The following is a 14,214-nucleotide window of genomic DNA, read 5'->3' as shown; positions in this document are numbered from 1 at the left end:
AGCCAGTCTTCCCAGCTGGCTCACACTCTTCTTCAAGTGCCATAGGATATGTGACAGTCAGTACTGTTCTGTGTTCACCATGAAGTCCCATTACTCTCCAGTCTACTGTTGGACGTTTCAAATCCTCCCTCTGGGCTCCCCCTTGTTAGTGTGATTATATGTCCTAATTGTTTCATTCAGCTTTTTCATGGAGATGCTAGTATTTAAATACCTGGTGGAACATGGAAGCTAATTGTCATCTTAATTGGAGAGGATGACCTGGTAAATAATATGTGTAATTTAATTATCAAGGTAAACTCCATAAAGATTAATGAGAAATCAAAACTCAGAACCAAAGGTTTTGAAATTTCTGGGCAGGTAATTCCCAAGTTTGGAAGCAACAGGGGTCAGATTATTGTGGCATCGCAGGCGACTGACCCTTTCCCTGGCCAGGACCAGAAAATAAGAGCTGCAGCTCTTTCCAGTGGAGAAGAAGGTGGCTCATGGGTCCAGTGCTTTCTTCTGATATAATTCCTTTTATTAAGCATTTCTTAGCGCCTTGTGCTTTTCTAGTGAGTTAGGATTGCCTCATCCTCCAGGGACATCTAACTGTTTTCCCCACGTGGTGGGAGTCCTAGCAACTAAGTCTCCTGGCTTTGGATTCCCTCTTTCCAGAAACACCTGGCACCTTCTTTCCCCAAGAGGCCCAGGCGAGCCTCACACACATGCTGTCTTTCCCCTGGGCATGTGCCTGCTCTCCCACTGCTGTGGGCTTCCTCCCCTGCAGAACCAACTCTTCAGTAAACAAACTTCCTGTTTCCTCAGACTCTTCAATGCATAGCTCTTTCTCTCTCTCTCTCGCTAACTGGAACTTGGCTCTTCCCCCAAAATGTTGCTTCCCCTGCAGGCTTCTCTATCAGGAATTGCTCTTTCTTCCATAACCCGGAAATGTCTGTCAGAAGTTGGAGATGGCTTACTCCATGCTCCCTGATACTGCTTTCAGAAAAGGTGCCTCCGATCCCATGCAAAGCCCTGCCTCCCTGAGGCTTGTGTCCCAACCTCTCCTTAACCCTGCCTTCTCCAGGTTCCCTGCGACATCCATCCTCACCCTGCTGCTCCACCCTGGGTAATTCTATCATCTGCATGGCCACCAACCCAAGTCCTGGGTCTCCCAGGGCCTCCATCACCTTAGCTTTAGTCACCTTCACCTCCTCTCCACTTCAGCTATTCATGGCCACAGCCTGAGTCTGGCCAGCAGCTTGAACCGCTCCACTGTAACGATATGAATTTCAAGGGACTTGACCTCTTATCTTATCATCTCTTACTGAGCTACTTGTACCACATTTTATCTCCGGCTTCATCAGCTCCTCTTGTTCCCTGTACTGGCTCACCTATTGGTGAGAAGTTCCCTTCTTAAGTAAGATTCTTGAAGAAGTAACTCTTCTCACTGTCTCCAGGACTCACCTCCCATTCTTGCTTCATTTTCCTGTAGTCTGGCTCTGTTCCCACTGCTTCCTGAAACTGTTTTTGCCAGAGTTACCATTTTTCAGCAAATCCTTACTGAGCACCGACTCTATGCTCTGGCTGGACATTGGGATACAAATATGAAAAGATGGGCACGGAGCTCATGGGCTGGAGGCACATAGATAAGTTGCAAGGCGATTACCGCCCAGTGTAATTAGAGCTGTGTGGGGGTTATGAAGAGAGCACGTGGGAGGGTGCAAACCCAGACCTGGAGGTCAGCGAAGTAGCTCTGCAGGAGATGACATCAAATTGGAAAAATAACAATGAGAGGACTTAGCCAGGCAAGGAAGGAGAGGAAGTTCCAACTAATTGGGGAAAATGTGATATTTTTAAAGGTACAAATCCCATTAAATCACTGCCTTGCTTAAAGTCTTCAAAAGTCCCCTTTGTATCCATGCAATCAAAGAAGGGCAGGTTCTTGTTCATCATTTTGTCCCCACAGGCTCACAGTAAGAATTTGACAAATATTTTGGTAATACAAAAGAAATAACAAGACATTCATAGCTGAAACATAAGAGGCACAGTTTGCTAAATTTTCTAGAAGGCTACTGTTGACTATTGAATGCTGTAACAAGACTAGCATTCTTGTGATGTCTAGTTTACTGTTGACTGCATGGTTGGTGCTTAATAAATGCTTGTTGAATACACATATGTTTGGCAATTTAAGGGACCTAAATTATAATATGTTGTAACCCTCACAACATCTAAGAGAGAAAAAAAAAAAACAATTTCTTAAAGATCAAGTAAATTTCCCAAGATCACCCAACTAGCAAGTCATGAGTGTCAATTGGATGTCAGGGCTTCCAATGACGAAGTCTATGCTCTTCCCATGAAACACGTACAGGCCAGTTTCATGTAGATTGTAGCATTGGAGAGGCCTTTTCACAGGTGAGACGTAAACTGGGCTGTGACGGGCCAGTAGGCCAACAGTGGTTCAGAGGAGGAATTCTTGCTCAGAGGACCTGCATGAACACAGGAGCGGAAAAGGCGACAGAAGGGAGATTGGCGAGCTTCAGACACAGGGCTGGTGGACTCCCATCTGAGGGGCAGTTTGAGTTCACAGCTGACTCTGAAGAGCTCCACTCAAACCCTAATATTTGAGCATCACATGGTTTCTGATTACACACATCCCAGGCAAAAAAGAAACGTGATCACTAACACGAGGATTGTCATCAAAGAGGAGACAGTACATCACAGCTGTGCAAGCCTCCATAAGACATTGGTATATACTCATGATGCTAGATGTGTGTGTGCAGGTTCCGAAGTGGGCCACCCACCAGGACCAGCAAAAGCTGCCTATTTCCTAGACAGAGCTGTGTGAACCACTCGAATTGGTAAGGCCGTGAGTGAACTTAAGTGTCGTTATAAGCTAATCTGCTTGCAAATTCTTCAATGGGCATAAAGTCTGTTATGCAAGATGATTAAATTCTAGAATCCGCTGTGCAATATCATGCCTGTGGTTAACACTGTACTGTGCACTTAAAATTTTGTTAAGGGAACAGATTTCATGTTGTGTTTCACATACACATACACACACACACACACACACACACCACAAAAAGGCACAAGGAACCTTTTGGAGGTGATGGATATATTTATTACCTTGACAATTTCATGGGTGCAGGCTCATGTTCAAACTCATCAAATTATGTGCATTAAATACATGCAGTGTTTTGTATATGAATTATACCTCAAAAAAGAAAAAGAAACTAGAGAATGTAGCTTTATTATACAAAGACCAAAACTGAGGTAGAGGCAGAATTGGAGACATCCCTGAGATGCCAGTGATACCTGGCCCACACCCTGCCATTGTGGGAGTGGCGTCTGCATGTGGTGCACAGTCGGATAAGCATGCAAGTTTGTTGAAGCTCATAAATGTTAAAATCGATATTCCATGTCAGTTGCATTTACACAGACTTCCCCTTTTCAATTTTGAATAATTTCTTTGTTTAACCAAGATTTTCCTGTCACTAGGTTTTTTAAGCTTACATTTCAGAGATTTTATGTTTTACAGTTTTCACTTCTTCTTTATTACCCAGCAGTACTTGCACACAGATAAACAACAGTAGAAACTACAGCTGAGCACAAAGCAAATAATAAAATTCACCTGCAACCTTAGCACTCAGAGGTAAGTATTGTTAACATTTTTCCAGAATCTTTGTATAATCTTTATTTTATTTATTTTTGTTAGTCTTTACCTGAGGATATTTTTTCCCATTGATTTTTAGAGAGAGTAGAAGGGAAGGTTAGAGGGAGAGAGTGAGCGAGAAACATCCACGTGTGAGGGATACATCAATTGATTGCCTCTTCACTCGCCTGGACCAGGGTCAGGGATCAAGCCTGCAACTGAGGTACATGCCCTTGACCAGAGTCAGTCCTCGGGCTGGTGCTCTATCCATTGAGCAACACCGGCTAGGGCTTTGTAAATTTTTTAAAATAAAAATAAGACCATATTCTACATTCCATTTTATATCCTGATTTTTATTTGATAATATAACATTGAACATCTCTTTGTGTCAATAAATTCAGAGCAGGGTGCTATTGTATTGGTGTCACTGGGAACTGGTATCAATCGAAGTTGTCTCCAGACTTCAGGTATCACAATTATACATGAGGTTTTGGTGAGTCTTTGTGTGCGTCTTGAATTATTTCCTTAGGGTCCCTTGCCTCCCCTTTCCAGCCTCCCCTCTTATCATCTTCCCACTCTTGCTTCTATTTCTGGCCAAATTGAACTTCTTCAGGCTCCTTAAGCACACCAGGTTCTCTTCGTGCTATCTCTGCTCTGCACTCTTATACACACTCTCCCTCAACCTGCAATCTCATGCCTAGCTAATCCCTATTCACCTTTCAGACATCACCGTCTCAGGCAAGCCTCCCTGACACCCCACCATCACCATTATCACCACAGACAGGCTCAGCTGTCCCTCTCATTGTGGCCACCATCACCTGCCCTTCGTTCTACTAGAGCAGGAGTCAGGCTACAGTGTAAATCCTGTTTTCCTGTCTCTCCCCTTCACCAAGTTGTAATGTCCACAGGATAAGATCATGCCTGTCTTGGTCAGAGTACCTGGAGCAGTGCCCAACACATATTGGTGCTCCATAGAAATCTGTAGAACAAGGCCCTGGCCAGTGTGGCTCAGTTGGTCAGGCATTGTCCTGTGCACCAAATGTTGCCAGTTTGATTCCAGGTCAGGGTACATGCCCAGGTTGTGGGTTTGGTTCCTGGTCAGGGTGGGTACGGGAGGCAACCCATCGATGTTTCTCTCTCTCTCTCTCTCTCTCTCTCCTCTCTCTCTCTCTCTCTTCCTTCCTCTCTCTAGAAAATAAATAAAATCAACATATTTTAAAAGTTTTTAAACCGAAACCGGTTTGGCTCGGTGGATAGAGCGTCGGCCTGCGGACTGGAGGGTCCCGGGTTCGATTCCGGTCAAGGGCATGTACTTGGGTTGCGGGCATGTCCCCAGTGGGGGATGTGCAGGAGGCGGCTGATCGATGTTTCTCTCTCATCGATGTTTCTGGCTCTCTATCTCTCTCCCTTCCTCTCTGTAAAAAATCAATAAAATATATTTAAAAAAAAAACTTTTTAAAAATCTGTTGAACACTGAATAAATATATTCCTAAGAATAAAACTGCTGTGTCAATGGCATGGACTTTTTAAGGCTTATGATCCATTATTGCCAAATCGCTCCCTCAAAATGCCTTTCCAATTTACCTCTGCTCCCATAGTGTGTGCACATATTCATTTCCTCATGTCCTGGATGGCCTTGTAAAAACTTTTGAGGTTTCTGTCCATGGGGCTTTACTTCGGGAGCGTTGACTGGAACAATGTGCAGTGGGTTATTGAAGAGTCTCAACTCAGTGGGGTATAAACAAGAAAGTTAACTTTTTCCAGTCACTGCTTTCTTCTGTGTTCTATTGAATCCATCTCCCCCGTCATTTAATGACATTTTGGGTAGAAAGTCATGTTCCTGTCACTTTCAGTTATTAAAATCCCAGTCCAGTCCTTTTAAAACTCCAGATTTGTCTCTGATTCAAAGTTCTTCCTTCCCTGAAGCCTCAGGAGGATTATGGCTCCAGGGATCGGAGGTGGAAGGAGCAGTGCACTTTCTTCTTTCACTTCTGCGCCTCTTCCTTCCTCTTCTGGGTCTAGCTCTCCAGACTTCGGGCAGGCGCGAGGCATCTCAGCATGGCGGAGGGGCAGTGGTGGTGAGGAGACATCCCTGATCTTGGCCTGGCTCATTCTGCTCCCACGTGAGGCTAGTGACCCTACTGAAGTGGCAGTCGCCATGTGGAAGATGAGGTCATGTTTTGGAGCAATGCCCAACTCAGCCTGATCGCCTCTCCCTCAAGGATCCACTCAGAGAGTGGGCCATGACCCCTAACCTTCCTTGGGTGGAGGCACCCCTACTTGTTCTGGCAACATTCTGTGTAGCCCACAGCCCCTGACCCTCCTCAGCCCATATCCTTTAGGTGGAACCACAGGAAAGGCTGGAGACATCTTTGTTTTCCAAGTGCTGATGGGAACTGGGATGGGGGCACCTCCAGCCCTATCTTCTAGGCCCTCTACAGTCCCTTCTCCCTCCACTGGCATGGGCCACCTCCATAGGCCTTTTATAGATCTATCCAGACCAGAAGTGGCCAGTGGTCTCTGTGATCACATATGTCTTCCCAGGGGGAGAAAAGGGAACTGCTCCTCACATCAAACACTATACGGTTGGCAGCTCTGATGCTCTCTCTCCAAATCCCCCCATCCTTCCTTTATAGAAGCAAGAGTGAGGGGACAGGGGTTAGGATGGGGTGTGGGCTGAAGGTGGCAGCTGGTTCTGCAACCTATGGTTTTTAACCACATTGTCATGTTGCCAGGGTGCGTTGACCCTGCCCGGGGGCAGCTCTCTTTAGAATGCAGGGCTCCTCAGTGCCTCTTGTCCACTGCTTTGGTTTGGACCTTGGTCACAATTCTGGGACACCAGACAAATCCCCGTCATAGCATTGTTGTAGATGTACCCGGACATAGCGCTCAGGAGCATTTTTATAATAAATGCAGAACCAGATTGCACGTGTCTGTTTCTTGTATCAGCACTGGATACATGCGGAGGGCAAGGCCAGGCCATTTGGAATGGAAGGGAAAATAGCTCCACCGAGCAAGAGAAACAGAGCCCAGAGCCCTGTGATGTGGAAGTGGAGGAGAGCAAAGGGTGCACCAGAAGGAGAGTAGACGTTCTTGTGCCTCCAGGGCCTTTAGAGTCAGGAGACCTCCCTGTCCAGTCTTGCCCGTTGCCAGGGACAATCAGGTCATGAGAAGCAGAGAGTTGGGGAGAAAGGGACCCCAGTGAAACCTTTTCAACTTCCCTCGATCCTTCCAATGCAAATGTCACATCCAATTGAGATGATGCTCTGGCTGAAACCCCGCCCTCCCACTGGCACTGGCCATAACAATCCACAGGGTTACTTCCCAGAGCTGCGCTTTCACAGGCTGAGTGGTAAGTGCAGCAGTGGCCATGCAGCAGGAGAGGCTGGCCAGGGGTTGTCAGCCCCCAGCATCCACGAGAAAAGGAAGTTTGGACAGGGTCTCACTGAAGCAATCATGGTGAGAAGGGCCCTCGCCCTCAAGCTCTCTCGCATGGTCTGTTGAAATAAGATCCTTGATATTGCAGTTGTAGTCAGAATGTTGGGAGCCATGGAATTCATTAGTCTCGACTTCGGTGGCATTGATTTCTTGCTTAGTAATTAGCTCACCAGAGCTCCTGTTGGCATAATCGCTCTATTTACATAATTAAGACATAAATCTTGAGCCTGGGGAATAGCCAGAACACTAAGGACACTGGACACCAAGGGAGGCAGATGCTTAACAGCTCATAGCCACAGTTCCACACTGTCCTATCACCAGCTGATCTCATTTACCTCAGTGACTTCAATGGGCTGACAGCACCTCCTTAGAAACATGTTTTTGAAGGTCCGTGCCAAGGAGATCAATCCACTTAAACTAGCCTCATAGAGAGGCTGTAACAGTCTTAAAACCTGCTCACAATTTCTTGCTTTTAGGGAATAGAATGTGGTAGAAGTGAGGGTGTGTGACTTCCAGAGCTACTTTATAATGCTTGTCTCTCTCTCTCTCTCTCTCTCTCTCTCTCTCTCTCCCTCTCCCTCTCCCTCTCCTCCTCTTTCTCCTCCCCCTTCCCGCCCGCCCCCCCTGCTCTGGGGAACCCAACCACCATGTGGTGATGCTACTCAAACAGCCTGTGGAAAGGCCACACTGGGGGAGAAACTAAGGCCTTTTGTCAGGGACTGGCACCCGCTCTCCAGCCACATGAGTGAGCCACCTTGGAAGTGGATCTTCCACCCTCAGACAAGCATTCCGATGATACAGCTCTGGCTCATGTCTTGATGACCATCTCAAGACTCAGCCCCTCCCAAGTTTCTGACTCACAGAAACTGTGAGGAGCACGATGTTCATTATGGTTTTAAGCCATGGAGTTCTGGGTAATTTGTCACCCCAAGAAACAACTCGTACAGAGAGCACGTCTCTCCTCAGTGATGCTTCTTCAGGTAAGAAATGGTCTGACATCAAGACCCAAACAGCTAAACATGTTTATATTTTGTGACCCAGCAATTTCTCTTGTAAGAATTATCTTATAAAATATATTTTAAATGTAGAGTCACGAATTTGCCAAATACTTGTATAAATGTGTTCGTTGCAGCACTCTTAGTAATAGTGAAACTGAAAGACATTTAACATTTCCATCAACAGACTCCAATTAAATAAATTATAAAGAAAAGCTGAATAATACCATGTAAGCATTGAAGAAATTGATCTAGTAGTAACAAAAACTCCCATATACTTTTGCATGTAAAACTCCAAATCCAGATTATCTCACCAGAGTCTACCAGCAATTTATGGAAGAAATACTTAAATATTTATACAAATAATCATGAGAAATAAGACAACAATTTTCAAGTATAACCTTTTTTTAAAAAAAATGTTTTTATTGATTTTAGAGAGAGAGGAAGGGAGACAGGGAGAGAAACATTGATGTGAGAGAGAAACATCAATTGGGGGATTGCGCCCACAACCTGGGCATGTGCCCTGACCAGGAATTGAACCAGCAATCCTTTGGTGCATGGGATGATGCTCAACCAACTAAGCCACACAGCTGGGACCTTTAAGTATATAATCTTGATATCAAAATCCACCAGAAATGTTAGAAGAAAGGAAAATTATAAGCAAATCTCACATTTTCAAAAATTTTAGAAACCAAACCTAAATTTGTAGAAAGATATATAACACTAGAGGCTCGGTGCACAAAATTTGTGCATGGAGGGTGGTTCCCTTAGCCCAGATTGCACCCTCTCCAACTGGGGACTCCTTGGGGGATGTCCAACTGCCAGCCCCTAACTGCTCTCCCCTGCCAGCCTGGTTGCCCCCAACTGCCCTCCCCTGCCAGCCTGATCTCGCCCCTAACTGCCCTCCTCTGCTGGCCAATTTGGTTCTGATTGGTCGGTTTCTATGCCAATCAGTGTCAAAAGCTCCACCTCCTAGGCAGCCATTGGCTCCCCACAGCACCCAGATTTGGTTCTGATTGGTCGGTTTCAAAGCCAGTCAGCGTCAAAAACTCTGCCTCCTAGGCAGCCATTGGTTCTTCACAGCACCCACATTTGGTTTTGATTGGTCAGTTCCTATGCCAGTCAGCGTCTCTAGGCCTATCAATGGGGCCTGATCAGAAAGGCGGGGCTGATCAGCAGCCCTGGTGGAGGCCTGGAGAGAAATGGAGGCAGGCTGCTGGCCAGACTAGGAAAGAGAGAGGCAAGTGCTGATCAGAAGCTGCCACAGAGGCAATGGATCAGTTCCTGCTTCTCTCTTCAGGCCTCTCTCTGGCCCTGATTCGCAGCCCCCTCAGCAGTCAGTGCTGGGGCACCCCACCTGCAGCAGAAGCAGTCAGCGCTGGGTTGCCATGGCAACCCAGCCCTGACTGCAGGACTTCTGGTTGGTGGTGCCTGGTTGTTACTGGACTTTACGACCCAGGGTTTTTATATATTAGGATGAAAAGCTGTGTTTAATACAAAAATGCAAGATAATTTACTTTATTAACAGGACTAGTGGCCCAGTGCACAAAATTTGTGCAAAGGGAGGGGGCGGGGAGGGGGTTCCCTCAGCCCAGCCTGCACCCTCTCCAATCGTGGACCCCTTGGGGGATGTCTGACCACCGGTTTAGGTCCGATCCCACAAGGATCGGACCTAAATCGGTGGTCAGACATCCCTCTCGCAATCTGGGACCGCTGGCTTCTAACCGCTCACCTGCCTGCCTGCCTGATCACCCCTAACCTCTCTGCCTGCCTGCCTGATTGCCCCTAACTGTCCTCCCCTGCCGGCCTAATCTCGCCCCCAACTGTTCTCCACTGCTGGCCTGATCTTGCCCCAAACTGCCACTGCCTGCCCGATCACCCCTAACTGCCCTCCCTTGCCAGCCTGATCTCACTCCCAACTGCCCTCCCCTGCCAGCCTGGTTGCCTCCAACTGCCCTCCCCTGCCAGCCTGATCTCGCCCCCAACTCCCCACCCCTGCCGGCCTGATCACCCCTAACTGCCTCTGCCTCGGCCCCCACCACCATGGTTTTGTCCGGAAGGAAGTCGGACGTCCAGAAGATGGCCAGTCAACCCAGTCTAATTAGCATATTACCATTTTATTAGTATAGATAAGGGGGGAAATCATGATAATCACAATAGATGTGGAAGAATCATTTAACTGAATAGACATAAAGTGCTTTCTTTTATTGTTATATAAGACCTTTATTCATAGACTAGAGGCTCAGTGCATGAATTTGTGCACCTTGAAAGGAACTGTGGGCCGTAAGGCTGCGGTGGGCAAAGGGGTGGATCTCGACCAATCCTCCACACCTCCAGCCGGCCCCTCCCCCAGAGGCCCTCTGTCTGCCAGCAGCCCCGCTCCCACCACCACTGGCACCCGCTGATGGCGCAAAGCGATTGGGGCTGGCACCAGCAGCAGGTTCAAAAAGTGGCTCCATCACTGGCAGTGGTGCGAGCATGGGCAGGACCGCAGCATGCAGGAGCAAAGAATTTTCAGTAACCACCAGAGGCTTAGCCCGTTGACAGCAATCAACGCCTTGCCTTGGTCTGGCGCCCCTGCTCACCTGTTCCACCATCCCACCGCGGCCGACGCCCACCATTTTCCATGCGCAGCCCCTGGTGGTGAGCACACGTCATAGTGACCAGTTGTTTAGTTGTTCCACTGTTCATTCTATTTGCATATTAGCCTTTTATTATATAGGACAGTGGTTCTCAACCTTCTGGCCCTTTAAATACAGTGCCTCATGTTGTGACCCAACCATAAAATTATTTTCGTTGCTAATTCATAACTGTAATGTTGCTACTGTTATGAATCGTAATGTAAATATCTGATATGCAGGATGGTCTTAGGCGACGCCTGTGAAAGGGTCGTTTGACCGCCAAAGGGGTCGCGACCCACAGGTTGAGAACCACTGATATAGGATGATTGAAAATTTATTGGCTTTTTTAAAAAATCATGTTGTAAACTTTTATTACAAACTAGAGGCCCAGTGCATGAATTCGTGCATGGGTGGTATTCCTCGGGGTTACCTGCGGAGATTGAGCCCCAGCTCACACCCCCAGGCTCACAGTCCCAGCTTGTGCCCCCAGCCTCATAGCCTCGCAGCCCCATCTGGCACCCCGCTGTGGCCTGGAACCACCCCCTCACCTGCTCCACCATCCCACCTGCGGGCAATTGATCAGGGCCAGGCCCCCTGCCTGGCTCTCTCAGTGCCTGCAAGCCAAGCGGCAGCCCCGCCCCCTGCCGCCACAGTTTATTACCATCTGTGGGGCAATCAGCAGAGTGATTGGGCCCCCACTTGCACCTGCCTTGTCCTGGTACCACCCACTCACCTGCTCCACCATCCTGCTGTGGTCCAGCTCTTGTCAGGGCCCACTGGGGCCAGCAGCACCTCCACTGCCACCTGCTGCCAGCGCAACATTGCCAATGCCCGCCATGTTCCGTGCCACCCACTGGTGGTCAGCGCATGTCATAGCGAGCAGTTGAACTCCCAGTCAAACTCCTGGTCTAACAATTTGCATATTAAGCTTTTATTATATAAGATTAGAAATGTAGTTCTTAAAAATCTCAACTTGGCTAGATATAAAACCATTTAAAAACCATTAAGGATATATAGAGAAAAACCTGGCTAAAAAAAAAAAAAAAAAAAAAACCAAACATGTCTGTCCATTTGTCATTACCAAAAAGATGTATTTAAATCAAAATAATAAAAAGCCCAAGCAGCATAGATATTGCAAATAATTTTAGTTATCTGGTTAACAGGCAAAAGCAAGGACTTAAGGTCTTCAGCTCCAATGTTTTGTTCATTTCTTATCGCTGGAATTTTAGGTCCATTTATTCTTGTTGGGTGACTTAATCGAATAATAGTAGAGATGGTAGACTGGCATTTACTCAGCCCCATGCTGCTCAACCTTGGGAGAAGACCAATTCTCAGCTGGTGGATGGGCTGCTTTTGTCTTTGCCATCTTGTGGTGGGTTTCGGGGCATCTGCAAAAGTACTGATGTTGAAGTGGCTGCTGAACTGGGTCTCCTCCCCTTGACTTTCCTTATCTTCTGCACTGCCGTCCTCTCTAGGCTGTCTTCAGCAAGGTGGGCCCCTGCAGAATGGTAGTCTATATCATGATACATATCCTATCTTAGTGATCTACCTCACTCCTCTGCACCTGGTTGTCAGTACCTTCCATCCTTTCTTGCACAAAAGGATTGAAATATTGTGGTGATGCCCATAGGGTCTCCACATGTAGTTAGGTTGATGCTGTGGCCTGCAGTGAGGCCAGAACTGTTGGATCTGCCTTTAGGAGTACTCTGCTATCCCTCATTCTTGCCCCTATTCTCACTGCTCTGGTCATTCTTCTGGTAATTGCACGGAGGACCCATACCACATGCATAGCATCTATAATGGTTACCTTCTGCTGCTTACTGACTGCCTTGCACAGGAATTCCACCATGATCCACAACATTTGCTGCCTCTGAACCCGTTTATTCTTCAACAACATCAAACTCCACAGTCTCTCTGCTTCCTACACTTGGCAGGTACTTCCTGGGGTTATTTATACAGTCTGGTCTTTAGCAGGTTTGCTGAATGCAAAGCTAATATTTCCTAAATGATGTTTTTGTATGTCAGGCACTAACAGAAAAAAATTTATTAAAGATATTTTATAATAGCATCAAAAATATCAAGTACCTAGGAATTCAACTTTCTTGCATTAAGTTGCTAAGGAGTTTTGCAAAAATGTACATGTATAGCAATCTCTGTGCATCAGATCTTCAAGTAAAATTTGAGATAATTAACAGCTCTATAATATTGAGTCTTCTAATCTATGAATTCAACATAACTCTCCACCTATTTAAGTCTTATTCAATGTCCTTTAATAAAAGTACAGAGTTTTTCTTGTAGAAATCTTGCTCTTTTTAAATATTTCATAGGTACTTGACATTTTTTGATGTTACATAGAATATTGAAAAGATGTGTACTCAAGGGTCATGATTTAATACAATGCATAATTTTTCCTACGTAATGAAGGACTTAAATGGAACTGGCATTTTTTAAACTGTGGTACATTGTGGTGAATACAACAATGACTTCTAGTACCATCTGTTGCCAGGGCCAGGATTCTCATTAAGACAGTCGTGACCTCATGAATTCCTAAAAAGGTCTTAGAGATCCCTTGTAGTAGCAGACTACACTGCTATAGAAGATGCATGCCCACGTGCACTAGTAAACATCTATAGAATTATTTTCAGAGCATTGCTTATAGTAGTCCCAAATTAGAAATAACCAAAGCCCTTCAACTGTAAAATGAATAATAAACTATACTCATTAGTGGAATACCATAGCATTGAAAATGAAATACCTACAGCTACATGAAACAGTTTGCCACACCCAAGGCATTCACACTGGTGGCAGGTGGAGGATGCATGTGAGAGCTCAGCGATTTCTAAAAGAAAGAATGGGTTTTAATCACCTTAGAACCTGGAAAGAGCCAAGGTTCCAGCAACAGAGAATCAGATTTCCATTTCCTTGGGCCTGGGGAGAAATTGGAAATGTTTCTGGTTTTCAGAGAGGTGGTGGGAGCTTAGCCAGCAGAAGGCCATGAACCTGCTGGGAAGGGGTTCTAACTGCCTGTTTTGTGTGGGTCTAAAAAGGGGATTTGCCTGATCCTTGAACTGCTAGTGGTCCGGAGGTTCTGGGATCAGCACTGGTGGAATTTCACCAAGCACCTTCTATGGATTGACTAAGAAAAGAAAAATATCCTCCTCACACCTGAACAGAGGAGTAGTACTTGCCAGTTCAATCATATCTGTTTCAAAAAAGCTGAAATTATGGTGTGTTCCACCACGTATCAATGTGACACCACACATAGCAACTCAAGCAGCCTGCCCTATCCACTTAATGATATGATCACTGAAGTATCCAAGGGGATGTGAACTAAGATCTGAAATTTACTTTGAAACATATCAAAAAATAAGTAGATGTTATAGGTTGAATTACATCCCATCAAAATCCACATGTTAAAGTCCCTCTGAAGTGACCTTATCTGGAGACAGGGTCATTACAGAGCTCATACAGTTAAAATCAGGTCATCAGGGTGGGTGAAATCCATTATGATGGGTGTCCTTATGAAAGG

General features: G+C 46.1%; 1 pseudogene; it reads right to left on the bottom strand.

Moving 5' to 3' along the window:
* Window positions 1-11,973: 11,973 nt before the first annotated feature.
* On the bottom strand, window positions 11,974-13,885 carry LOC139018517 (Y-box-binding protein 1 pseudogene; annotated as a pseudogene).
* Window positions 13,886-14,214: the final 329 nt, after the last annotated feature.

This window comes from Myotis yumanensis, unplaced genomic scaffold (assembly GCF_028538775.1).
Source record: "Myotis yumanensis isolate MYYU_CA2020_CCGP unplaced genomic scaffold, mMyoYum1.0.hap1 SCAF_10, whole genome shotgun sequence".
Taxonomy (NCBI): domain Eukaryota; kingdom Metazoa; phylum Chordata; class Mammalia; order Chiroptera; family Vespertilionidae; genus Myotis; species Myotis yumanensis.
This window is presented reverse-complemented; position numbering and strand designations above follow the sequence as displayed.